The sequence below is a fragment of the Pseudophryne corroboree genome, unplaced genomic scaffold (assembly GCF_028390025.1).
Source record: "Pseudophryne corroboree isolate aPseCor3 unplaced genomic scaffold, aPseCor3.hap2 scaffold_334, whole genome shotgun sequence".
In the NCBI taxonomy this organism is placed as follows: Eukaryota; Metazoa; Chordata; class Amphibia; order Anura; family Myobatrachidae; genus Pseudophryne; species Pseudophryne corroboree.
The window spans coordinates 206,707-227,996 of NW_026970002.1; the positions used below are offsets into that span (position 1 = coordinate 206,707).

The window sequence follows — 21,290 nt, forward strand, 5'->3', positions numbered from 1 at the left end:
CATTTTCCCATAAATAGTAATTGTATTGTATTGTATTTCTAGTGTAGCTATTTTGGTTAGGAAGTCTTTGTTATATTGTAGTGTATCATTTGTACTGTTATCCCCTTTTTACCAGTATATTAGATATAATACAGTTAATAGGCTTTGGACCCTAAACCAGTATCTGTGTATTTTCTATAGTGTTAAGTGTTCACTTGAGCGTCGGTGACGCTCAAGCAGCTTTGTAGTTAGTCAGGTTACACAAGGTTGCACTTACACCCTGTATCCACATTAAGGTATTCTGTGTATTTCATTGTTAAAAGGTTTAGACATAAAGGTATAGCGTTGTGAGCGTCTGCGCTGCTGGTGATCTCCTCGTGGTCTCGAGCGTCTGCTACGCCATAGCGAATCATTACGTTAGTCAACAGCCAATAACGTGTCCTGTGATCTCTGGGCCGTGAGCGAACGTGACGCTTGAGCGTCTCGCCTACGGCTGAGCGATCGTTACGCAACTAGTGTACCCTTACGGTACTTCTTAAGTAAACAGCGTACAGTGTTCTTAGACCTCATAAAGGGTTGTTTATACGACAAAAGTATTTAGTATTGTCACAAGCACCGCAAAAAGCCGCCATGCCCTGCACGCCCCTTTTCTCTTTTCATATGCAGATGAGGGTTGAAGCCAACTTTGACCCACTGCTTGGATGACATCACCGTATGCAAATCCGTCTTCTGCAGAACTTCCCCCAGGAATGCTTGCACTAGTTGTTGCATTTGGTTTGTTGTTTGGGGGTGCTTCAGTATTAGGCAGCCTTCTGCCCTCCCATGTTCATCTGAAAATATGTGTTCTCCCTGCAGTTGTTGTCCCCAGATGAGAGTTCCCTTGTGCTGCCTCAGTTGAATCTCCTTAACTTGACAGAGATGTGCCTGAGCAGCGGCCCACCCCAGCTCTATCCCAAATCATACTTATTTTGCATAGGACATACCATGGTCATGAAGATTATTCTCCCAGGGTGAGGTTCATTCATTGCATTCTGGGTATGCTGACCCCTGTGATTTCCCCAAATGTGGGAAACTCGACTGCTTTATTTGTGGTAGTGGGGGACTGTGTTTGTGTTTTCCTCTGGTCAGCTCTGGTAAAAGTCAGATTTCTTTGTTTCAGATCTTCCTCTAGCCTTGTTCTTCTTTTGAGAGTTCCCTTGTGCTGCCTCAGTTGGATCTCCTTCACTTGACAGGGGGGTGCCCGAGCAGAGACCCTCCCCAGCTCTAGCCCAACTCCTACTTACCTGCCAGGTGAGATACTATGATCATGATGGTGCTTCTCCCAGGGCAAGGCTCACCCATTGCACTCTGGGTGTGCTGCCCCTGCGATTTCCCCAAATGTGGGAAACTTGACTGCATAATTTGTGTTTCCCCTGGTCGGCTCTCGTATAATTCAGATCTCTTTGTCTCAGGTCTCTCTCCAGCCTAGTTTGCTGTCTGTTTCCACTTCTCTTTTCTTCAGCCGCTCCCTTCTATAACCTTGTGCACTATCCTGACTTCTCCTCCCGTCTGCTTACTTTGTGCCTTCCAATGCACAATGCAAACTACAGGTAGTGCTGCAGGGCCCACACCCTTTTACTTGCCTTACAGAGCAGCTCTGGAGCTGTTACAGTGCCCAGCTGCTGCAAGAAATCTGCTTGAATGCTTCAGGGGATGGGGCATGGCCAACATGAGCCCCACACCAAAAGAGGGTGGAGGTGTTTAATGCGAACTAGGGGTCATCCAAGCACCGCAAAAGGCCGCCATGCCCTGCACGCCCCTTTTCTCTTTTCATATGCAGACGAGGGTTGAAGCCAACTTTGACCCACTGCTTGGATGACATCACCATATGCAAATCCATCTGCGGCAGGCCTTCCCCCAGGAATGCTTGCACTAGTTGTTGCATTTGGTTTGTTGTTTGGGGGTGCTTCAGTATTAGGCAGCCTTCTGCCCTCCCATGTTCATCTGAAAATATATGTTCTCCCTGCAGTTGTTGTCCCCAGATGAGAGTTCCCTTGTGTTGCCTCAGTTAAATCTCCTTTACTTGACAGAGATGTGCATGAGCAGCGGCCCTCCCCAGCCCTATTCCAAATCATACTTATTTTGCATAGGAGATACCATGGTCATGAAGATTTTTCTCCCAGGGTGAGGTTTATTCATTGCATTTTGGGTATGCTGACCCCTGTGATTTCCCCAAATGTGGGAAACTTGACTGCATTATTTGTGGTAGTGGGAGGCTGTGTTTGTGATTTCTTCTGGTCAGCTCTGGTAAAAGTCAGATTTCTTTGTCTCAGATTTTTTTTTAGCCTTGTTCTTCTTTCGAGAGTTCCCTTGTGCTGCCTCAGTTGGATCTCCTTCACTTTACAGGGGGGAACCCGAGCAGCGACCCTCCCCAGCTCTAGCCCAACTCCTACTTACCTGCCAGGTGAGATACTATGATCATGAAGGTGCTTCTCCCAGGGCAAGGCTCACCCATTGTACTCTGGGTGTGCTGCTCCTGCGATTTCCCCAAATGTGGGAAACTTGACTGCATAATTTGTGTTTCCCCTGGTCGGCTCTCGTATAATTCAGATCTCTTTGTCTCAGGTCTCTCTCCAGCCTAGTTTGCTGTCTGTTTCCACTTCTCTTTTCTTCAGCCGCTCCCTTCTATACCCTTGTGCACTATCCTGACTTCTCCTCCCGTCTGCTTACTTTGTGCCTTCCAATGCACAATGCAAACTACAGGTAGTGCTGCAGGGCCCACACCCTTTTACTTGCCTTACAGAGCAGCTCTGGAGCTGTTACAGTGGCCAGCTGCTGCAAGAAATCAGCTTGAATGCTTCAGGGGCTGGGGCATAGCCAACATGAGCCCCACACCGAAGGAGGGTGGAGGTGTTTAATGCAAACTAGGGGTCAGTCAAGCGCCGCAAAAGGCCACCATGCCCTGCACGCCCCTTTTCTGTTTTTATATGCAGACGAGGGTTGAAGCCACCTTTGACCCACTGCTTGGATGACATCACCATATGCAAATCCATCTGCGGCAGGCCTTCCCCCAGGAATGCTTGCACTAGTTGTTGCATTTGGTTTGTTGTTTGGGGGTGCTTCAGTATTAGGCAGCCTTCTGCTCCACCCTCCTTTGGTGTGGGGCTCATGTTGGCCATGTCCCATCCCCTGAAGCATTCAAGCAGATTTCTTGCAGCAGCTGGGCACTGTAACAGCTCCAGAGACGCTCTGTAAGGCAAGTAAAAGGGTGTGGGCCCTGCAGCACTACCTGTAGTTTGCATTGTGCATTGGAAGGCACAAAGTAAGCAGACGGGAGGAGAAGTCAGGATAGTGCACTAGGGTATAGAAGGGAGCGGCTGAAGAAAAGAGAAGTGGAAACAGACAGCAAACTAGGCTGGAGAGAGATCTGAGACAAAGAGATCTGAATTATACGAGAGCCGACCAGGGGAAACACAAATTATGCAGTCAAGTTTCCCACATTTGGGGAAATCGCAGGGGCAGCACACCCAGAGTGCAATGGGTGAGCCTTGCCCTGGGAGAAGCACCTTCATGATCATAGTATCTCACCTGGCAGGTAAGTAGGAGTTGGGCTAGAGCTAGGGAGGGTCGCTGCTCGGGCACCCCCCTGTTAAGTGAAGGAGATCCAACTGAGGCAGCACAAGGGAACTCTCGAAAGAAGAACAAGGCTAAAGGAAAATCTGAAACAAAGAAATCTGACTTTTACCAGAGCTGACCAGAAGAAATCACAAACACAGCCTCCCACTACCACAAATAATGCAGTCGAGTTTCCCACATTTGGGGAAATCACAGGGGTCAGCATACCCAAAATGCAATGAATGAACCTCACCCTGGGAGAAAAATCTTCATGACCATGGTATCTCCTATGCAAAATAAGTATGATTTGGAAGAGGGCTGGGGAGGGCCGCTGCTCATGCACATCTCTGTCAAGTAAAGGAGATTCAACTGAGGCAGCACAAGGGAACTCTCATCTTGGGACAACAACTGCAGGGAGAACATATATTTTCAGATGAACATGGGAGGGCAGAAGGCTGCCTAATACTGAAGCACCCCCAAACAACAAACCAAATGCAACAACTAGTGCAAGCATTCCTGGGGGAAGGCCTGCCGCAGATGGATTTGCATATGGTGATGTCATCCAAGCAGTTGGTCAAAGTTGGCTTCAACCCTCGTCTGCATATGAAAAGAGAAAAGGGGCGTGCAGGGCATGGTGGCCTTTTGCGGCGCTTGGCTGACCCCTAGTTTGCATTAAACACCTCCACCCTCCTTTGGTGTGGGGCTCATGTTGGCTATGCCCCAGCCCCTGAAGCATTCAAGCTGAATTCTTGCAGCAGCTGGGCACTGTAACAGCTCCAGAGCTGCTCTGTAAGGCAAGTAAAAGGGTGTGGGCCCTGCAGCACTACCTGTAGTTCGCATTGTGCGTTGGAAGGCACAAAGTAAGCAGACAGGAGGAGAAGTCAGGATAGTGCGCAAGGGCATAGAAGGGAGCGGCTCAAGAAAAGAGAAGTGGAAACAGACAGCAAACTAGGCTGGAGAGAGACCTGAGACAAAGAGATCTGAATTATACGAGAGCCGACCAGGGGAAACACAAATTATGCAGTCAAGTTTCCCACATTTGGGGAAATCGCAGGAGCAGCACACCCAGAGTGCAATGGGTGAGCCTTGCCCTGGGAGAAGCACCTTCATGATCATAGTATCTCACCTGGCAGGTAAGTAGGAGTTGGGCTAGAGCTGGGGAGGGTCGCTGCTCGGGTACCCCCCTGTAAAGTGAAGGAGATCCAACTGAGGCAGCACAAGGGAACTCTCGAAAGAAGAACAAGGCTAGAGGAAAATCTGAGACAAAGAAATCTGACTTTTACCAGAGCTGACCAGAGGAAAGCACAAACACAGTCCCCCACTACCACAAATAATGCAGTCAAGTTTCCCACATTTGGGGAAATCACAGAGGTCAGCATACCCAAAATGCAATGAATGAACCTCACCCTGGGAGAACAATCTTCATGACCATGGTATCTCCTATGCAAAATAAGTATGATTTGGAATAGGGCTGGGAAGGGCCGCTGCTCATGCACATCTCTGTCAAGTAAAGGAGATTCAACTGAGGCAGCACAAGGGAACTCTCATCTGGGGACAACAACTGCAGGGAGAACACATATTTTCAGATGAACATGGGAGGGCAGAAGGCTGCCTAATACTGAAGCACCCCCAAACAACAAACCAAATGCAACAACTAGTGCAAGCATTCCTGGGGGAAGTTCTGCAGAAGATGGATTTGCATACGGTGATGTCATCCAAGCAGTGGGTCAAAGTTGGCTTCAACCCTCATCTGCATATGAAAAGAGAAAAGGGGCGTGCAGGGCATGGCGGCCTTTTGCGGTGCTTGGATGACCCCTAGTTCGCATTAAACACCTCCACCCTCCTTCGGTGTGGGGCTCATGTTGGCTATGCCCCAGCCCCTGAAGCATTCAAGCTGATTTCTTGCAGCAGCTGGGCACTGTAACAGCTCCAGAGCTGCTCTGTAAGGCAAGTAAAAGGGTGTGGGCCCTGCAGCACTACCTGTAGTTTGCATTGTGCATTGGAAGGCACAAAGTAAGCAGATGGGAGGAGAAGTCAGGATAGTGCACAAGGGTATAGAAGGGAGCGGCTGAAGAAAAGAGAAGTGGAAACAGACAGAAAACTAGGCTGGAGAGAGACCTGAGACAAAGAGATCTGAATTATACGTGAGCCGACCAGGGGAAACACAAATTATGCAGTCAAGATTCCCACATTTGGGGAAATCGCAGGAGCATCACACCCAGAGTACAATGGGTGAGCCTTGCCCTGGGAGAAGCACCTTCATGATCATAGTATCTCACCTGGCAGGTAAGTAGGAGTTGGGCTAGAGCTGGGGAGGGTCGCTGCTCGGGTACCCCCCTGTAAAGTGAAGGAGATCCAACTGAGGCAGCACAAGGGAACTCTCGAAAGAAGAACAAGGCTAAAGGAAAATCTGAGACAAAGAAATCTGACTTTTACCAGAGCTGACCAGAGGAAAGCACAAACACAGTCTCCCACTACCACAAATAATGCAGTCAAGTTTCCGACATTTGGGGAAATCACAGGGGTCAGCATACCCAAAATGCAATGAATGAACCTCACCCTGGGAGAAAAATCTTCTGGACCATGGTATCTCCTATGCAAAATAAGTATGATTTGGAATAGGGCTGGGGAGGGCCGCTGCTCATGCACATCTCTGTCAAGTAAAGGAGATTCAACTGAGGCAGCACAAGGGAACTCTCATCTTGGGACAACAACTGCAGGGAGAACATATATTTTCAGATGAACATGGGAGGGCAGAAGGCTGCCTAATACTGAAGCACCCCCAAACAACAAACCAAATGCAACAACTAGTGCAAGCATTCCTGGGGGAAGGCCTGCCGCAGATGGATTTGCATATGGTGATGTCATCCAAGCAGTGGGTCAAAGTTGGCTTCAACCCTCGTCTGCATATGAAAAGAGAAAAGGGGCGTGCAGGGCATGGTGGCCTTTTGCGGCGCTTGGCTGACCCCTAGTTTGCATTAAACACCTCCACCCTCCTTTGGTGTGGGGCTCATGTTGGCTATGCCCCAGCCCCTGAAGCATTCAAGCTGATTTCTTGCAGCAGCTGGGCACTGTAACAGCTCCAGAGCTGCTCTGTAAGGCAAGTAAAAGGGTGTGGGCCCTGCAGCACTACCTGTAGTTCGCATTGTGCATTGGAAGGCACAAAGTAAGCAGACGGGAGGAGAAGTCAGGATAGTGCACAAGGGTATAGAAGGGAGCGGCTGAAGAAAAGAGAAGTGGAAACAGACAGCAAACTAGGCTGGAGAGAGACCTGAGACAAAGAGATCTGAATTATACGAGAGCCGACCAGGGGAAACACAAATTATGCAGTCAAGTTTCCCACATTTGGGGAAATCGCAGGGGCAGCACACCCAGAGTGCAATGGGTGAGCCTTGCCCTGGGAGAAGCACCTTCATGATCATAGTATCTCACCTGGCAGGTAAGTAGGAGTTGGGCTAGAGCTGGGGAGGGTCGCTGCTCGGGTTCCCCCCTGTGAAGTGAAGGAGATCCAACTGAGGCAGCACCAGGGAACTCTCAAAAGAAGAACAAGGCTAGAGGAAGATCTGAGACAAAGAAATCTGACTTTTACCAGAGCTGACCAGAGGAAAGCACAAACACAGTCCCCCACTACCACAAATAATGCAGTCGAGTTTCCCACATTTGGGAAAATCACAGGGGTCAGCATACCCAGAATGCAATGAATGAACCTCACCCTGGGAGAACAATCTTCATGACCATGGTATCTCCTATGCAAAATAAGTATGATTTGGGATAGGGCTGGTGAGGGCCGCTGCTCAGGCACATCTCTGTCAAGCAAAGGAGATTCAACTGAGGCAGCACAAGGGAACTCTCATCTGGGGACAACAACTGCAGGGAGACCACATCTTTTCAGATGAACATGGGAGGGCGGAAGGCTGCCTAATACTGAAGCACCATCAAATATCAAACCATATGCAACAACTAGTACAAGCACTCCTGGGGGAAGGTCTGCAGCAGACGGATTTGCATATGGTGATGTTATCCAAGCAGTGGGCCAAAGTTGACTGGAACCCTCATCTGCATATGAAAAGAGAAAAGGGGCATGCAGGGCATGGCGGCCTTTTGCAGTGCTTGGATGACCCCTAGTTCGCATTAAACACCCCCACCCTCCTTTGGTGTGGGGCTCATGTTGGCCATGCCCCATCCCCTGAAGCATTCAAGCTGATTTCTTGCAGCAGCTGGGCACTGTAACAGCTCCAGAGCTGCTCTGTAAGGCAAGTAAAAGGGTGTGGGCCCTGAAGCACTACCTGTAGTTTGCATTGTGCATTGGAAGGCACAAAGTAAGCAGACGGGAGGAGAAGTCAGGATAGTGCACAAGGGTATAGAAGGGAGCGGCTGAAGAAAAGAGAAGTGGAAACAGACAGCAAACTAGGCTGGAGAGAGACCTGAGACAAAGAGATCTGAATTATACGAGAGCCGACCAAGGGAAACACAAATTATGCAGTCAAGTTTCCCACATTTGGGGAAATCGCAGGGGCAGCACACCCAGAGTGCAATGGGTGAGCCTTTCCCTGGGAGAAGCACCTTCATGATCATAGTATCTCACCTGGCAGGTAAGTAGGAGTTGGGCTAGAGCTGGGGAGGGTCGCTGCTCGGGCACCCCCCTGTAAAGTGAAGGAGATCCAACTGAGGCAGCACAAGGGAACTCTCGAAAGAAGAACAAGGCTAGAGGAAAATCTGAGACAAAGAAATCTGACTTTTACCAGAGCTGACCAGAGGAAAGCACAAACACAGTCCCCCACTACCACAAATAATGCAGTCAAGTTTCCCACATTTGGGGAAATCACAGGGGTCAGCATACCCAAAATGCAATGAATGAACCTCACCCTGGGAGAACAATCTTCATGACCATGGTATCTCCTATGCAAAATAAGTATGATTTGGAATAGGGCTGGGGAGGGCCGCTGCTCATGCACATCTCTGTCAAGTAAAGGAGATTCAACTGAGGCAGCACAAGGGAACTCTCATCTGGGGACAACAACTGCAGGGAGAACACATATTTTCAGATGAACATGGGAGGGCAGAAGGCTGCCTAATACTGAAGCACCCCCAAACAACAAACCAAATGCAACAACTAGTGCAAGCATTCCTGGGGGAAGTTCTGCAGAAGACGGATTTGCATACGGTGATGTCATCCAAGCAGTGGGTCAAAGTTGGCTTCAACCCTCATCTGCATATGAAAAGAGAAAATGGGCGTGCAGGGCATGGCGGCCTTTTGCGGTGCTTGGATGACCCCTAGTTCGCATTAAACACCTCCACCCTCCTTTGGTGTGGGGCTCATGTTGGCCATGCCCCATCCCCTGAAGCATTCAAGCTGATTTCTTGCAGCAGCTGGGCACTGTAACAGCTCCAGAGCTGCTCTGTAAGGCAAGTAAAAGGGTGTGGGCCCTGCAGCACTTCCTGTAGTTTGCATTGTGCATTGGAAGGCACAAAGTAAGCAGACTGGAGGAGAAGTCAGGATAGTGCACAAGGGTATAGAAGGGAGCGGCTGAAGAAAAGAGAAGTGGAAACAGACAGCAAACTAGGCTGGAGAGAGACCTGAGACAAAGAGATCTGAATTATACGAGAGCCGACCAGGGGAAACACAAATTATGCAGTCAAGTTTCCCACTTTTGGGGAAATCGCAGGGGCAGCACACCCAGAGTGCAATGGGTGAGCCTTGCCCTGGGAGAAACACCTTCATGATCATAGTATCTCACCTGGCAGGTAAGTAGGAGTTGGGCTAGAGCTGGGGAGGGTCGCTGCTCGGGTTCCCCCCTGTGAAGTGAAGGAGATCCAACTGAGGCAGCACCAGGGAACTCTCGAAAGAAGAACAAGGCTAGAGGAAGATCTGAGACAAAGAAATCTGACTTTTACCAGAGCTGACCAGAGGAAAGCACAAACACAGTCCCCCACTACCACAAATAATGCAGTCGAGTTTCCCACATTTGGGAAAATCACAGGGGTCAGCATACCCAGAATGCAATGAATGAACCTCACCCTGGGAGAACAATCTTCATGACCATGGTATCTCCTATGCAAAATAAGTATGATTTGGGATAGGGCTGGTGAGGGCCGCTGCTCAGGCACATCTCTGTCAAGTAAAGGAGATTCAACTGAGGCAGCACAAGGGAACTCTCATCTGGGGACAACAACTGCAGGGAGACCACATCTTTTCAGATGAACATGGGAGGGCGGAAGGCTGCCTAATACTGAAGCACCATCAAATATCAAACCATATGCAACAACTAGTACAAGCACTCTTGGGGGAAGGTCTGCAGCAGACGGATTTGCATATGGTGATGTTATCCAAGCAGTGGGCCAAAGTTGACTGGAACCCTCATCTGCATATGAAAAGAGAAAAGGGGCATGCAGGGCATGGCGGCCTTTTGCAGTGCTTGGATGACCCCTAGTTCGCATTAAACACCCCCACCCTCCTTTGGTGTGGGGCTCATGTTGGCCATGCCCCATCCCCTGAAGCATTCAAGCTGATTTCTTGCAGCAGCTGGGCACTGTAACAGCTCCAGAGCTGTTCTGTAAGGCAAGTAAAAGAGTGTGGGCCCTGCAGCACCACCTGTTGTTCGCATTGTGCGTTGGAAGGCACAAATTAAGCAGACGGGAGGAGAAGTCAGGATAGTGCGCAAGGGCATTCTTTTCTCTTAGTCAGGGGGCAAGGCTTCAAAATGGGGTCTGCAACGGAGGAGACACAGGGGGCGTGGTCACAGCAGCTTTTCTCTACAGTCTGCACCAGCAGGAGGCTACACCATTTTTTATGATCACGCTGAACTGCAGTGCGACTGCAATTACAGCATGGTCAAGAAGGGAGGCGTCATGCTGGGTGGCCATGCCCTGTCACTGTGCAGGAGCCAGCACCGCTCACACACTAGTCCCCGGGTGCAGCCCCCAACCCCCGGGACTCCCGGAGCAACAAAATGTAGATTCAGGCCACCAGGCCACGCCCCTACCTATGAAACCATGCCTCCTTTTTACCATTGCGCTGTTTATCTGCGCGCACTGCATTACAATCTCCCTCGCCACCTCTCTGGGTCTCACCAGTGATAGTGACACCTCTGCCATGCTTGTAGCAGCTGGTCCTAAGATCTACGCCTCAAGCCCTGAGTGTTTGCCCTTGTGACTTGTTGATCATCATAGCGAAGCAGATGCTTACAGAAAACTGCAGGGGCTTAGACTGAAAATAAAAAAATTGATGGGTATAAGGTAGAGAGGAGCGGGTTCGGTTCTCCGAGAACCGAATTCCCCACGAACTCCACGTGGTTAACACTGGTCCGAGGCAGGCTCGGTTGTTCCCGCCTGACTCGGAAAACCTGAACAAGGGAAAATGTCATCATCCCGCTGTCGGATTCTCGCGAGATTCGGATTCCATATAAAGAGCTGCGCGTTGCTGCCATTTTTACTCGTGCATTGAAGAGAGAGCGGAGAGGACGTGGCTATGTTCTCTCAGTGGAAATCTCAATATCAGTGCTCAGTATCAGTGGTTACTTATTGCTGCTCAGTAATACTAGTAGTGTGTCTCTCCTGCTCAGTGTCAGTTCTCAGTAGTATCCTCATCAGTGCTCAGTATCACTGCTCATTGTCTTGTGCTGCATTGTGGTGCTCAGCATACTACAGTACATTACTAATAGTCCAGTGCTGCATCTTGCTGCTCAGTGTCAGTTCTAGTATCCTCATCAGTGCTCACTATCACTGCTCATTGCATTGTGGTGTTCTGTATACTACAGTAACATAGTAATATAGTATATATAGAGGAGCGGGTTCGGTTCTCCGAGAACCGAATTCCCGACGAACTCCACGTGGTTTACACTGGTCCGAGGCAGGCTCGGTTGTTCCCGCCTGACTCGGAAAACCTGAACAAGGGAAAATGTCATCATCCCGCTGTCGGATTCTCGCGAGATTCGGATTCCATATAAAGAGCTGCGCGTTGCCGCCATTTTTACTCGTGCATTGAAGAGAGAGCGGAGAGGACGTGGCTATGTTCTCTCAGTGGAAATCTCCATATCAGTGCTCAGTATCAGTGGTTACTTATTGCTGCTCAGTAATACTAGTAGTGTGTCTCTCCTGCTCAGTGTCAGTTCTCAGTAGTATCCTCATCAGTGCTCAGTATCACTGCTCATTGTCTTGTGCTGCATTGTGGTGCTCAGCATACTACAGTACATTACTAATAGTCCAGTGCTGCATCTTGCTGCTCAGTGTCAGTTTTAGTATCCTCATCAGTGCTCACTATCACTGCTCATTACATTGTGGTGTTCTGTATACTACAGTAACATAGTAATATAGTAACATATAGTAACATAGTTTTTGAGGTTGAATAGAGGCAAATTGCCCATCGTGTTCAACCTGTTTTAAGTTGTGATGATTCTACATACTTGCTGAATAATGTTTTATGACTAGTTAGCTACTATAACTCATGTTACCCCCGGATTAACCATGTTGATATTTTAAGTATTATAACCTTGGATAGCTTTTTCATTCAGAAATGTATCCATTCCTTTTTTAAATCCAATTACAGAGTCCGCCATTACCACCTTCCCTGGCAGGGAATTCCACATCCTGATTGCCCTAACAGTGAAGATCATAGTATCTCACCTGGCAGGTAAGTAGTAGTTGGGCTAGAGCTGTGGAGGATTGCTGCTCGGGCACCCCCTGTCAAGTGAAGGAGATCCAACTGAGGCAGCACAAGGGAACTCTCGAAAGAAGAACAAGGCTAGAGGAAGATCTGAGACAAAGAAATCTGACTTTTACCAGAGCTGACCAGAGGAAAGCACAAACACAGTCCCCCACTACCACAAATAATGCAGTCGAGTTTCCCACATTTGGGGAAATCACAGGGGTCAGCATACCCAGAATGCAATGAATGAACCTCACCCTGGGAGAACAATCTTCATGACCATGGTATCTCCTATGCAAAATAAGTATGATTTGGGATAGGGCTGGGGAGGGCCGCTGCTCAGGCACATCTCTGTCAAGTAAAGGAGATTCAACTGAGGCAGCACAAGGGAACTCTCATCTGGGGACAACAACTGCAGGGAGAACACATATTTTCAGATGAACATGGGAGGGCAGAAGGCTGCCTAATACTGAAGCACCCCCAAAAAACAAACCAAATGCAACTACTAGTGCAAGCATTCCTTGGGGAAGGCCTGCAGCAGATGGATTTGCATATGGTGATGTCATCCAAGCAGTGGGTCAAAGTTGGCTTCAACCCTCGTCTGCATATGAAAATAAAAAAGGGGTGTGCAGGGCATGGCGGCCTTTTGCGGCGCTTGGATGACCCCTAGTTCGCATTAAACACCTCCACCCTCCTTCGGTGTGGGGCTCATGTTGGCTATGCCCAAGCCCCTGAAGCATTCAAGCTGATTTCTTGCAGCAGCTGGGCACTGTAACAGCTCCAGAGCTGCTCTGTAAAGCAAGTAAAAGGGTGTGGGCCCTGCAGCACTACCTGTATTTTGCATTGTGCGTTGGAAGGCACAAAGTAAGCAGACGGGGAAGTCAGGATAGTGCACAAGGGCATAGAAGGGAGCGGCTCAAGAAAAGAGAAGTGGAAACAGGCAGCAAACTAGGCTGGAGAGGGACCTGAGACAAAGAGATCTAAATTATATGAGAGCCGACCAGGGGAAACACAAATTATGCAGTCAAGTGTCCCACATTTGGGGAAATCGCAGGAGCAGCACACCCAGAGTGCAATGGGTGAGCCTTGCCCTGGGAGAAGCACCTTCATGATCATAGTATCTCACCTGGCAGGTAAGTAGGAGTTGGGCTAGAGCTGGGGAGGGTTGCTGCTCGGGTACCCCCCTGTCAAGTGAAGGAGATCCAACTGAGGCAGCACAAGGGAACTCTCGAAAGAAGAACAAGGCTAGAGGAAAATCTGAGACAAAGAAATCTGACTTTTACCAGAGCTGACCAGAGGAAAGCACAAACACAGTCCCCCACCTCCACAAATAATGCAGTCGAGTTTCCCACATTTGGGGAAATCACAGGGGTCAGCATACCCAAAATGCAATGAATGAACCTCACCCTCGGAGAACAATCTTCATGACCATGGTATCTCCTATGCAAAATAAGTATGATTTGGGATAGGGCTGGGGAGGGCCGCTGCTCAGGCACATCTCTGTCAAGTAAAGGAGATTCAACTGAGGCAGCACAAGGGAACTCCCATCTGGGGACAACAACTGCAGGGAGAACACATATTTTCAGATGAACATGGGAGGGCAGAAGGCTGCCTAATACTGAAGCACCCCCAAACAACAAACCAAATGCAACAACTAGTACAAGCATTCCTGGGGGAAGTTCTGCAGAAGACGGATTTGCATACGGTGATGTCATCCAAGCAGTGGGCCAAAGTTGGCTGGAACCCTCATCTGCATATGAAAAGAGAAAAGGGGTATGCAGGGCATGGCGGCCTTTTGCGGCGTTGGATGACCCTTAGTTCGCATTAAACACCCCCACCCTCCTTCGGTGTGGGGCTCATGTTGGCTATGCCCCAGCCCCTGAAGCATTCAAGCTGATTTCTTGCAGCAGCTTGGCACTGTAACAGCTCCAGAGCTGCTCTGTACGGCAAGTAAAAGGGTGTGGGCCCTGCAGCACTACCTGTAGTTTGCATTGTGCATTGGAAGGCACTTAAGAAAAGAGAAGTGGAAACAGACAGCAAACTAGGCTGGAGAGAGACCTGAGACAAAGAGATCTGAAGTATACGAGAGCCGACCAGGGGAAACACAAATTATGCAGTCAAGTTTCCCACATTTGGGGAAATCGCAGGAGCAGCACACCCAGAGTGCAATGGGTGAGCCTTGCCCTGGGAGAAGCACCTACGTGATCATAGTATCTCACCTGGCAGGTAAGTAGGAGTTGGGCTAGAACTGGGGAGGGTCGCTGCTCGGGTACCCCCCTGTCAAGTGAAGGAGATCCAACTGAGGCAGCACAAGGGAATTCTCGAAAGAAGAACAAGGCTAGAGGAAGATCTGAGACAAAGAAATCTGACTTTTACCAGAGCTGACCAGAGGAAAACACAAACACAGTCCCCCACTACCACAAATAATGCTGTCGAGTTTCCCACATTTGGGGAAATCACAGGGGTCAGCATACCCAGAATGCAATGAATGAACCTCACACTGGGAGAATAATCTTCATGACCATGGTATCTCCTATGCAAAATAAGTATGATTTGGGATAGGGCTGGGGAGGGCCGCTGCTCAGGCACATCTCTGTCAATTAAAGGAGATTCAACTGAGGCAGCATAAGGGAACTCTCACTGGGGACAACAACTGCAGGGAGAACACATATTTTCAGATGAACATGGGAGGGCAGAAGGCTGCCTAATACTGAAGCACCCCCAAACAACAAACCAAATGCAACAACTAGTGCAAGCATTCCTGGGGGAAGGCCTGCAGCAGATGGATTTGCATATGGTGATGTCATCCAAGCAGTGGGTCAAAGTTGGCTTCAACCCTTGTCTGCATATGAAAAGAGAAAAGGGGCGTGCAGGGCATGGCGGCCTTTTGCGGCGCTTGGATGACCCCTAGTTCGCATTAAACACCTCCACCCTCCTTCGGTGTGGGGCTCATGTTGGCTATGCCCCAGCCCCTGAAGCATTCAAGCTGATTTCTTGCAGTAGCTGGGCACTGTAACAGCTCCAGAGCTGCTCTGTACGGCAAGTAAAAGGGTGTGGGCCCTGCAGCACTACCTGTAGTTTGCATTGTGCATTGGAAGGCACAAAGTAAGCAGACGGGAGAAGTAAGGATAGTGCGCAAGGCCATAGAATGGAGCGGCTTAAGAAAAGAGAAGTGGAAACAGACAGCAAACTAGGCTGGAGAGAGACCTGAGACAAAGAGATCTGAATTATACGAGAGCCGACCAGGGGAAACACAAATTATGCAGTCAAGTTTCCCACATTTGGGGAAATCGCAGGAGCAGCACACCCAGAGTTCAATGGGTGAGCCTTGCCCTGGGAGAAGCACCTACGTGATCATAGTATCTCACCTGGCAGGTAAGTAGGAGTTGGGCTAGAGCTGGGGAGGGTCGCTGCTCGGGTACCCCCCTGTCAAGTAAAGGAGATCCAACTGAGGCAGCACAAGGGAATTCTCGAAAGGAGAACAAGGCTAGAGGAAGATCTGAGACAAAGAAATCTGACTTTTACCAGAGCTGACCAGAGGAAAACACAAACACAGTCCCCCACTACCACAAATAATGCTGTCGAGTTTCCCACATTTGGGGAAATCACAGGGGTCAGCATACCCAGAATGCAATGAATGAACCTCACACTGGGAGAATAATCTTCATGACCATGGTATCTCCTATGCAAAATAAGTATGATTTGGGATAGGGCTGGGGAGGGCCGCTGCTCAGGCACATCTCTGTCAAGTAAAGGAGATTCAACTGAGGCAGCATAAGGGAACTCTCATCTGGGGACAACAACTGCAGGGAGAACACATATTTTCAGATGAACATGGGAGGGCAGAAGGCTGCCTAATACTGAAGCACCCCCAAACAACAAACCAAATGCAACAACTAGTGCAAGCATTCCTGGGGGAAGGCCTGCAGCAGATGGATTTGCATATGGTGATGTCATCCAAGCAGTGGGTCAAAGTTGGCTTCAACCCTCGTCTGCATATGAAAAGAGAAAAGGGGCGTGCAGGGCATGGCGGCCTTTTGCGGCGCTTGGATGACCCCTAGTTCGCATTAAACACCTCCATTCTCCTTCGGTGTGGGGCTCATGTTGGCTATGCCCCAGCCCCTGAAGCATTCAAGCTGATTTCTTGCAGTAGCTGGGCACTGTAACAGCTCCAGAGCTGCTCTGTACGGCAAGTAAAAGGGTGTGGGCCCTGCAGCACTACCTGTAGTTTGCATTGTGTATTGGAAGGCACAAAGTAAGCAGACGGGAGAAGTAAGGATAGTGCGCAAGGCCATAGAATGGAGCGGCTTAAGAAAAGAGAAGTGGAAACAGACAGCAAACTAGGCTGGAGAGAGACCTGAGACAAAGAGATCTGAATTATACGAGAGCCGACCAGGGGAAACACAAATTATGCAGTCAAGTTTCCCACATTTGGGGAAATCGCAGGGGCAGCACATCCAGAGTGCAATGGGTGAGCCTTGCCCTGGGAGAAGCACCTTCATGATTATAGTATCTCACCTGGCAGGTAAGTAGAAGTTGGGCTAGAGCTGGGGAGGGTCGCTGCTCGGGCACACCCCTGTCAAGTGAAGGAGATCCAACTGAGGCAGCACAAGGGAACTCTCGAAAGAAGAACAAGGCTAGAGGAAGATCTGAAACAAATAAATCTGACTTTTACCAGAGCTGACCAGAGGAAAGCACAAACACAGTCCCCCACTACCACAAATAATGCAGTTGAGTTTCCCACATTTGGGGAAATCACAGGGGTCAGCATACCCAGAATGCAATGAATGAACCTTACCCTGGGAGAACAATCTTCAAGACCATGGTCTCTACTATGCAAAATAAGTATGATTTGGGATAGGGCTGGGGAGGGCCGCTGCTCAGGCGCATCTCTGTCAAGTAAAGGAGATTCAACTGAGGCAGCACAAGGGAACTCTCATCTGGGGACAACAACTGCAGGGAGAACACATATTTTCAGATGAACATGGGAGGGCAGAAGGCTGCCTAATACTGAAGCACCCCCAAACAACAAACCAAATGCAACAACTAGTGCAAGCATTCCTGGGGGAAGGCCTGCAGCAGATGGATTTGCATATGGTGATGCCATCCAAGCAGTGGGTCAAAGTTGGCTTCAACCCTCGTCTGCATATGAAAAGAGAAAAGGGGCATGCAGGGCATGGCGGCCTTTTGCAGCGCTTGGCTGACCCCTAGTTCGCATTACACACCTCCACCCTCCTTCGGTGTGGGGCTCATGTTGGCTATGCCCCAGCCCCTGAAGCATTCAAGCTGATTTCTTGCAGCAGCTGGGCACTGTAACTGCTCCAGAGCTGCTCTGTACGGCAAGTAAAAGGGTGTGGGCCCTGCAGCACTACCTGTAGTTTGCATTGTGCGTTGGAAGGCACGAAGTAAGCAGACGGGAGAAGTCAGGATAGTGCGCAAGGGCATAGAAGGGAGCGGCTCAAGAAAAGAGAAGTGGAAACAGACAGCAAACTAGGCTGGAGAGAGACCTGAGACAAAGAGATCTGAATTATACGAGAGCCGACCAAGGGAAACACAAATTATGCAGTCAAGTTTCCCACATTTGGGGAAATCGCAGGGGCAGCACAACCAGAGTGCAATGGGTGAGCCTTGCCCTGGGAGAAGCACCTTCATGATCATAGTATCTCACCTGGCAGGTAAGTAGGAGTTGGGCTAGAGCTGGGGAGGGTCGCTGCTCGGGTACCCCCCTGTCAAGTGAAAGAGATCCAACTGAGGCAGCACAAGGGAACTCTCGAAAGTAGAACAAGGCTAGAGGAAGATCTGAGATAAAGAAATCTGATTTTTACCAGAGCTGACCAGAGGAAAGCACAAACACAGTCCCCCACTACCACAAATAATGCAGTCGAGTTTCCCACATTTGGGGAAATCACAGGGGTCAGCATACCCAGAATGCAATGAATGAACCTCACACTGGGAGAACAATCTTCATGACCATGGTATCGCCTATGCAAAATAAGTATGATTTGGGATAGGGCTGGGGAGGGCCGCTGCTCAGGCACATCTCTGTCAAGTAAAGGAGATTCAACTGAGGCAGCACAAGGGAACTCTCATCTGGGGACAACAACTGCAGGGAGAACACATATTTTCAGATGAACATGGGAGGGCAGAAGGCTGCCTAATACTGAAGCACCCCCAAACAACAAACCAAATGCAACAACTAGTGCAAGCATTCCTGGGGGAAGGCCTGCAGCAGATGGATTTGCATATGGTGATGTCATCCAAACAGTGGGTCAAAGTTGGCTTCAACCCTCGTCTGCATATGAAAAGAGACAAGGGGCGTGCAGGGCATGGCGGCCTTTTGCGGCGCTTGGATGACCCCTAGTTCGCATTACACACCTCCACCCTCCTTCGGTGTGGGGCTCATGTTGGCTATGCCCCAGCCCCTGAAGCATTCAAGCTGATTTCTTGCAGCAGCTGGGCACTGTAACTGCTCCAGAGACGCTCTGTAAGGCAAGTAAAAGGGTGTGGGCCCTGCAGCACTACCTGTAGTTTGCATTGTGCGTTGGAAGGCACGAAGTAAGCAGACGGGAGAAGTCAGGATAGTGCGCAAGGGCATAGAAGGGAGCGGCTCAAGAAAAGAGAAGTGGAAACAGACAGCAAACTAGGCTGGAGAGAGACCTGAGACAAAGAGATCTGAATTATACGAGAGCCGACCAGGGGAAACACAAATTATGCAGTCATGTTTCCCACATTTGGGGAAATCGCAGAAGCAGCACACCCAGAGTGCAATGGGTGAGCCTTGCCCTGGGAGAAGCACCTTCATGATCATAGTATCTCACCTGGCAGGTAAGTAGGAGTTGGGCTAGAGCTGGGGAGGGTCGCTGCTCGAGCATCCCCCTGTCAAGTAAAGGAGATTCAACTGAGTCAGCACAAAGGAACTCTCATCTGGGGACAACAACTGCAGGGAGAACACATATTTTCAGATAAAAATCTTGGTCATGCTCTGGTTTCTCTTCAGAACGAACAAATCTTTCGCCTTTTACTAAAGATTTCCGTGGAGAGGAGCAAAACCGAGTTTTATCTCAATTTTTGCATGCCCCATCTTTTTGGGGTTTCTTTTATCGGTTTAAAGATAGAATGAGTGTGCTTTAATGTAAGCTCATTTGCATAGAAATGACAGTAAATGTTTGTTTCTTTTCAAACAGAACTTTCTTGACCATGCTACTTGATTGAAAGATCTGGGAGCACATGGAATACAGTACAAACCATGCTTATAGCAAGGAGAAGACAGGTGAGAAATCTGCTTTCTTTCAAATTGGGCGCTCACTTTGATCTGAATGAGGACTGCTGGCACGGCACTCAGGCGACAGGTGGAATCTTGGTCATGCTCTGGTTTCTCTTCAGAACGAACAAATCTTTCGCCTTTTACTAAAGATTTCTGTGGAGAGGAGCAAAACTGAGCTTTATCTCAATTTTTGCATGCCCCATATTATTGGGGTTTCTTTTATCAGATTAAAGACAGAACGAGTGTGCTTTCTTGTTAGCTTTAATGTAAGTTTATTTGCATAACAATGACAATAAATGTCTGTTTCTTTTCAAGCAGAACTTTCTTGACCATACTAATTGCTTGAAAGATCTGGGAGCACATGGAAAAGAGTACAAACCATGCTTATAGCAAGGGGAAGTCTGGTGAGAAATCTGCTTTCTTTCTTTCAAATTGGGTGCTCATTTTGAGCTGAATGAGGACTGCTGGCATGGCACTCAGGCGACAGGTGGAATCTTAGTCATGCTCTGGTTTCTCTTCAGAACGAACAAATCTTTCGCCTTTTATTAAAGATTTCCGTGGAGAGGAGCAAAACTGAGTTTTATCTCAATTTTTGCATGCCCCGTCTTATTGGGGTTTCTTTTATCAGTTTAAAGATAGAACGAGTGTGCTTTAATGTAAGCTCATTTGCATAGAAATGACAGTAAATGTTTGTTTCTTTTCAAACAGAACTTTCTTGACTATACTAATTGCTTGAAAGATCTGGGAGCACATGGAAAAGAGTACAAACCATGTTTATAGCAAGGGGAAGCCTGGTGAGAAATCTGCTTTCTTTCTTTCAAATTGGGTGCTCACTTTGAGCTGAATGAGGACTGCTGGCATGGCACTCAGGCGACAGGTAGAATCTTGGTCATGCTCTGGTTTCTCTTCAGAACGAACAAATCTTTCGCCTTTTACTAAAGATTTCCGTGGAGAGGAGCAAAACTGAGTTTTATCTCAATTTTTGCATGCCCCATCTTATTGGGGTTTTATTTTATCGGTTTAAAGATAGAACGAGTGTGCTTTAATGTAAGCTCATTTGCATAGAAATGACAGTAAATGTTTGTTTCTTTTCAAACAGAACTTTCTTGACCACACTAATTGTTTGAAAGATCTGGGAGCACATGGAAAAGAGTACAAACCATGTTTATAGCAAGGGGAAGCCTGGTGAGAAATCTGCTTTCTTTCATTCAAATTGGGTGCTCACTTTGAGCTGAATGAGAACTGCTGGCATGGCACTCAGGCGACAGGTGGAATCTTGGTCATGCTCTGGTTTCTCTTCAGAACTAACAAATATTTCGCCTTTTATTAAAGATTTCCGTGGAGAGGAGCAAAACTGAGTTTTATCTCAATTTTTGCATGCCCCATATTATTGGGGTTTCTTTTATCAGTTTAAAGACAGAACGAGTGTGCTTTCTTGTTAGCTTTAATGTAAGTTTATTTGCATAACAATGACAGTAAATGTTTGTTTCTTTTCAAACAGAACTTTCTTGACCATGCTACTTGCTTGAAAGATCTGGGAGCACATGGAAAACAGTACAAACCATGCAGTATCACAAGAGCCTTTATTTGATCTTTCATGAAGATAGAGCAGAATTGAGGACACGTCAACAATTTCTGCCAAAGGTGGTTCATCTTTCCACATGGTGTCTTTGGCCACTGACACCTTCGTTGAGTCAAAGTCTCTGGCTGTGGTCAGAACTTTGAAAATTTATGTCACCAGAACGGTTCAGATTAGGAAAACAGAGGCTCTGTTTGTCCTGTATGCTCCCAACAGGATTGGGTGTCCTG

The 21,290-nt window shown here is 48.5% G+C and overlaps 31 non-coding genes and 2 pseudogenes across 31 annotated transcripts; 9 read left to right on the forward strand and 24 right to left on the reverse strand.

Moving 5' to 3' along the window:
• Positions 1-938: 938 nt before the first annotated feature.
• On the forward strand, positions 939-1,102 carry LOC135019249 (U1 spliceosomal RNA). Its single transcript, XR_010216841.1, has one exon. It is a non-coding gene; the product is annotated as a U1 spliceosomal RNA (small nuclear RNA).
• A 152-nt stretch (positions 1,103-1,254) lies between these two features.
• Positions 1,255-1,417, forward strand: LOC135019334 (U1 spliceosomal RNA). Its single transcript, XR_010216918.1, has one exon. It is a non-coding gene; the product is annotated as a U1 spliceosomal RNA (small nuclear RNA).
• Positions 1,418-2,091: 674 nt separating this feature from the next.
• On the forward strand, positions 2,092-2,255 carry LOC135019240 (U1 spliceosomal RNA). Its single transcript, XR_010216833.1, has one exon. It is a non-coding gene; the product is annotated as a U1 spliceosomal RNA (small nuclear RNA).
• Positions 2,256-2,407: 152 nt separating this feature from the next.
• Positions 2,408-2,570, forward strand: LOC135019350 (U1 spliceosomal RNA). The gene has a single exon (XR_010216928.1). It is a non-coding gene; the product is annotated as a U1 spliceosomal RNA (small nuclear RNA).
• Positions 2,571-3,398: 828 nt separating this feature from the next.
• On the reverse strand, positions 3,399-3,561 carry LOC135019282 (U1 spliceosomal RNA). The gene has a single exon (XR_010216871.1). It is a non-coding gene; the product is annotated as a U1 spliceosomal RNA (small nuclear RNA).
• A 152-nt stretch (positions 3,562-3,713) lies between these two features.
• LOC135019242 (U1 spliceosomal RNA) lies at positions 3,714-3,877 on the reverse strand. The gene has a single exon (XR_010216834.1). It is a non-coding gene; the product is annotated as a U1 spliceosomal RNA (small nuclear RNA).
• Positions 3,878-4,551: 674 nt separating this feature from the next.
• On the reverse strand, positions 4,552-4,714 carry LOC135019293 (U1 spliceosomal RNA). Its single transcript, XR_010216882.1, has one exon. It is a non-coding gene; the product is annotated as a U1 spliceosomal RNA (small nuclear RNA).
• A 152-nt stretch (positions 4,715-4,866) lies between these two features.
• LOC135019167 (U1 spliceosomal RNA) lies at positions 4,867-5,030 on the reverse strand. Its single transcript, XR_010216761.1, has one exon. It is a non-coding gene; the product is annotated as a U1 spliceosomal RNA (small nuclear RNA).
• Positions 5,031-5,715: 685 nt separating this feature from the next.
• Positions 5,716-5,867, reverse strand: LOC135019435 (U1 spliceosomal RNA; annotated as a pseudogene).
• Positions 5,868-6,019: 152 nt separating this feature from the next.
• LOC135019267 (U1 spliceosomal RNA) lies at positions 6,020-6,183 on the reverse strand. The gene has a single exon (XR_010216859.1). It is a non-coding gene; the product is annotated as a U1 spliceosomal RNA (small nuclear RNA).
• Positions 6,184-6,857: 674 nt separating this feature from the next.
• On the reverse strand, positions 6,858-7,020 carry LOC135019283 (U1 spliceosomal RNA). Its single transcript, XR_010216872.1, has one exon. It is a non-coding gene; the product is annotated as a U1 spliceosomal RNA (small nuclear RNA).
• A 152-nt stretch (positions 7,021-7,172) lies between these two features.
• LOC135019319 (U1 spliceosomal RNA) lies at positions 7,173-7,336 on the reverse strand. The gene has a single exon (XR_010216907.1). It is a non-coding gene; the product is annotated as a U1 spliceosomal RNA (small nuclear RNA).
• Positions 7,337-8,010: 674 nt separating this feature from the next.
• On the reverse strand, positions 8,011-8,173 carry LOC135019323 (U1 spliceosomal RNA). Its single transcript, XR_010216911.1, has one exon. It is a non-coding gene; the product is annotated as a U1 spliceosomal RNA (small nuclear RNA).
• Positions 8,174-8,325: 152 nt separating this feature from the next.
• On the reverse strand, positions 8,326-8,489 carry LOC135019529 (U1 spliceosomal RNA). Its single transcript, XR_010217077.1, has one exon. It is a non-coding gene; the product is annotated as a U1 spliceosomal RNA (small nuclear RNA).
• A 674-nt stretch (positions 8,490-9,163) lies between these two features.
• LOC135019272 (U1 spliceosomal RNA) lies at positions 9,164-9,326 on the reverse strand. Its single transcript, XR_010216863.1, has one exon. It is a non-coding gene; the product is annotated as a U1 spliceosomal RNA (small nuclear RNA).
• A 152-nt stretch (positions 9,327-9,478) lies between these two features.
• Positions 9,479-9,642, reverse strand: LOC135019330 (U1 spliceosomal RNA). Its single transcript, XR_010216917.1, has one exon. It is a non-coding gene; the product is annotated as a U1 spliceosomal RNA (small nuclear RNA).
• A 2,719-nt stretch (positions 9,643-12,361) lies between these two features.
• Positions 12,362-12,525, reverse strand: LOC135019236 (U1 spliceosomal RNA). Its single transcript, XR_010216829.1, has one exon. It is a non-coding gene; the product is annotated as a U1 spliceosomal RNA (small nuclear RNA).
• A 691-nt stretch (positions 12,526-13,216) lies between these two features.
• LOC135019385 (U1 spliceosomal RNA) lies at positions 13,217-13,358 on the reverse strand (annotated as a pseudogene).
• A 152-nt stretch (positions 13,359-13,510) lies between these two features.
• LOC135019194 (U1 spliceosomal RNA) lies at positions 13,511-13,674 on the reverse strand. The gene has a single exon (XR_010216787.1). It is a non-coding gene; the product is annotated as a U1 spliceosomal RNA (small nuclear RNA).
• A 614-nt stretch (positions 13,675-14,288) lies between these two features.
• LOC135019372 (U1 spliceosomal RNA) lies at positions 14,289-14,451 on the reverse strand. Its single transcript, XR_010216949.1, has one exon. It is a non-coding gene; the product is annotated as a U1 spliceosomal RNA (small nuclear RNA).
• Positions 14,452-14,603: 152 nt separating this feature from the next.
• On the reverse strand, positions 14,604-14,767 carry LOC135019257 (U1 spliceosomal RNA). Its single transcript, XR_010216849.1, has one exon. It is a non-coding gene; the product is annotated as a U1 spliceosomal RNA (small nuclear RNA).
• A 670-nt stretch (positions 14,768-15,437) lies between these two features.
• LOC135019412 (U1 spliceosomal RNA) lies at positions 15,438-15,600 on the reverse strand. Its single transcript, XR_010216978.1, has one exon. It is a non-coding gene; the product is annotated as a U1 spliceosomal RNA (small nuclear RNA).
• A 152-nt stretch (positions 15,601-15,752) lies between these two features.
• Positions 15,753-15,916, reverse strand: LOC135019258 (U1 spliceosomal RNA). The gene has a single exon (XR_010216850.1). It is a non-coding gene; the product is annotated as a U1 spliceosomal RNA (small nuclear RNA).
• A 671-nt stretch (positions 15,917-16,587) lies between these two features.
• Positions 16,588-16,750, reverse strand: LOC135019404 (U1 spliceosomal RNA). Its single transcript, XR_010216974.1, has one exon. It is a non-coding gene; the product is annotated as a U1 spliceosomal RNA (small nuclear RNA).
• Positions 16,751-16,902: 152 nt separating this feature from the next.
• Positions 16,903-17,066, reverse strand: LOC135019237 (U1 spliceosomal RNA). Its single transcript, XR_010216830.1, has one exon. It is a non-coding gene; the product is annotated as a U1 spliceosomal RNA (small nuclear RNA).
• A 671-nt stretch (positions 17,067-17,737) lies between these two features.
• On the reverse strand, positions 17,738-17,900 carry LOC135019378 (U1 spliceosomal RNA). Its single transcript, XR_010216954.1, has one exon. It is a non-coding gene; the product is annotated as a U1 spliceosomal RNA (small nuclear RNA).
• Positions 17,901-18,052: 152 nt separating this feature from the next.
• On the reverse strand, positions 18,053-18,216 carry LOC135019230 (U1 spliceosomal RNA). The gene has a single exon (XR_010216823.1). It is a non-coding gene; the product is annotated as a U1 spliceosomal RNA (small nuclear RNA).
• A 671-nt stretch (positions 18,217-18,887) lies between these two features.
• On the reverse strand, positions 18,888-19,050 carry LOC135019422 (U1 spliceosomal RNA). Its single transcript, XR_010216986.1, has one exon. It is a non-coding gene; the product is annotated as a U1 spliceosomal RNA (small nuclear RNA).
• A 144-nt stretch (positions 19,051-19,194) lies between these two features.
• On the forward strand, positions 19,195-19,310 carry LOC135019455 (U5 spliceosomal RNA). Its single transcript, XR_010217005.1, has one exon. It is a non-coding gene; the product is annotated as a U5 spliceosomal RNA (small nuclear RNA).
• Positions 19,311-19,580: 270 nt separating this feature from the next.
• On the forward strand, positions 19,581-19,696 carry LOC135019459 (U5 spliceosomal RNA). Its single transcript, XR_010217009.1, has one exon. It is a non-coding gene; the product is annotated as a U5 spliceosomal RNA (small nuclear RNA).
• Positions 19,697-19,982: 286 nt separating this feature from the next.
• Positions 19,983-20,098, forward strand: LOC135019497 (U5 spliceosomal RNA). Its single transcript, XR_010217046.1, has one exon. It is a non-coding gene; the product is annotated as a U5 spliceosomal RNA (small nuclear RNA).
• Positions 20,099-20,372: 274 nt separating this feature from the next.
• LOC135019454 (U5 spliceosomal RNA) lies at positions 20,373-20,488 on the forward strand. Its single transcript, XR_010217004.1, has one exon. It is a non-coding gene; the product is annotated as a U5 spliceosomal RNA (small nuclear RNA).
• Positions 20,489-20,763: 275 nt separating this feature from the next.
• Positions 20,764-20,879, forward strand: LOC135019519 (U5 spliceosomal RNA). The gene has a single exon (XR_010217067.1). It is a non-coding gene; the product is annotated as a U5 spliceosomal RNA (small nuclear RNA).
• The last annotated feature ends 411 nt before the right edge of the window (positions 20,880-21,290 follow it).